Below are 2602 nucleotides of genomic sequence, written 5' to 3' on the forward strand. Positions count from 1 at the left end.
ACCCCACCCTGCCCTCACCACACGGTCACTGGGCAGGGGGAATTCTCCTTGATTTCTAATTAAAGCATGTAGTATAAATGAAATTGGGCATAATTTTTTGAGATTTTTACCTTCTTTCGTCAGTGTGGTGCCCTTGCATGTGGCCGGGTCACGATTTTAATCTACTCTCACAATCTCTGTCTCTTAATTGATATATTTAGAGCACTTATATTTAATGTAATCGTTGCTTTCCTAAGCCTTGAGTACAGCAGTTAACTTTATTGTTTCATCTCTCTTTTTTTTTTTCACTTTTCTTTCCACTTTCCTGGGGGTTCCTTGTCTTTTTTATGAGTCCTTTAAAATTATTTTAATTTTTTTATATGTATGAGTGTTTCGTCTGCATGTATATCTGTACACCACTTGCAGGCCCCGGTGCCTGTAGAGACCAGAGAAAGGCATCAGATCCCCTAGCACCAGAGTTACAGATGATCATGAGCCTGTCTTGTGGGCTGGGAATGGAACCTGGATTTCCCGGAAGAGCATCCCGTGCTCTTAACTGTTGAGCCATCTCATCCGGCCCTAGATGCCTGGTCGTTTGTGTAGCTCTGAGTTTGTCTTCTCTGTCTATTTTCAAGTGCATCTCCGTGTTTAAACTGCTTAACCTCTGCCCTGGTATTGAGTGAAGAACAGAAATTGCAGCTCTCTTAGCCCTCTTATGTCCCCTGAACAGTCTTGTATCAGCTATGGTTGGCGGTCTAAGTGTCTCCTACTGGTCATTTTCCAATGGGTCACAGCAGCAAATGGAGGGAAGATTTATCTGTCTCATGGTTGCAGTTCATGCACGGTTGGTTCCAGTTGCTTTGGGGCAGGAGTGAGGCAGGACATCAGGGAAGCAGGAGGGTGTGGCAGAGGAAGCTGCTTGCCTTAGAATAGCCAGGAAGCAGAGAGAGAGACAGAGACAGAGAGACAGAGACAGAGACAGAGAGACACACAGAGAGAGAGACAGAAAGACAGAGAGAGAGAAATGGGAAGGAGCAGGACTAAGTATCGATCAAAGATACACCATTGCCAACCTATTTCCTCTTACTGGGCCCCACTTTTCAATCAGGCTGTCAGATTAGGGACCTATCAACCCACTAATGAGGTTCAGAGCCCTCAGGTTAAAAGTCATTTCTCAGTGACTGCTTCCACTAACTAGCTGGGGACCAAGCTTTCAGCATATGAGCCTTTTGAGGGACATTCCCTCTCTAAAATTAGGGGACCACAATAATATTGATAATGACCTATTCAATATCACCCATTATTTTCATGGAAGGTTCCTATCTATCTATCTATTGATCGATCGATCGATCGATCTATCTATCTATCGATAGATCGATCTATCTACCTATCTACATATCTATCTATCTATCTATCTACCTATCTACATTCTATCTATCTATCTATCTATCTATCTATCTATCTATCTATCTATCTTTGTAATTCACATCCAAATCACAATATCCCAACATCCAAAGCTTCAGGTGTTAGAGGCTATCCAGCTGATACAGCTTTCAAAAGTGATGGGTTACTAGAGCTGTCCACTTGCAGAGCCTCTTTTCCCTGGCCCCTCTGTTTCTTTCATTGCTTCTCGGATGCCATGAGGTTCTCTGCCTTACTTACTTACTCACTCGTACCCGAGGAACCTCACGGTGTAGCTAAGAATGACCTTGAACTTTTGATCTTCTGGCCTCAACCTCTTGAGTGCTAGGATCACACCCATGCAGTGCTAAGGGTGGAACACATGCTAGGTAAGCATCCTACCAACTGGGGCCTTTTATTTTCATATTAGAAAGGTTTAAGCAGACCAATGCAGAGAGCATCAGGACCTTGATCTGACCATAGGCCCTACTTCCTTGGGCTTCTATTATCATTATCATCCCTTCTTGGAAATTAGAGGTCCACATCAGTAGCTCTGGGCTCATTCAGTCTCCCCTGTTGTCTTTATTTGTTCCATGGAAGGTTCTAAAATCACACACACACACACACACACACACACACACACACACACATAAATTCTAAAGATCTATATAAGATAGAAGTAGCTCGGTGCCCCACGAATACCCACCATCAACTTCGCCACCAACCAAGGACTCTGGGGTTGAATCACCTGTCTTCCCACTTGCCCATAGTAGGAAGCCTGATGCCCTACTAGAAGCCTGATGCCTTACTAGAGTTCTCTGTGTGTTACCTGTGTGTTGTCCCTGTTTGAAGCCCTGAAGATCATCTGTCTCTCAAGGGTGTCCCAAAGGACATAAAGGATATAATGATACTGCTCTTCTAGATTTTTCCTTTTTAAATACAAACATATATTAATTACACACAATAATGGGTTCAATGATAACATTTCCATATGTGTGTGTAATTTATTTGGATCATATACACACTCTTTTTTTAAATTTTTATTTATTTTTTTAAATTTTTTTAATATTTTTTATTACGTATTTTCCTCAATTACATTTCCAATGCTATCCCAAAAGTCCCCCATACCCTCCCCCCCCACTTCCCTACTCACCCATTCCCATTTTTTGGCCCTGGCGTTCCCCTGTACTGGGGCATATAAAGTTTGTGTGTCCAATGAGCC

Source organism: Mus caroli, unplaced genomic scaffold (genome assembly GCF_978045245.1).
Source record: "Mus caroli unplaced genomic scaffold, Mus_caroli_1 scaffold_19, whole genome shotgun sequence".
Lineage (NCBI taxonomy): Eukaryota > Metazoa > Chordata > Mammalia > Rodentia > Muridae > Mus > Mus caroli.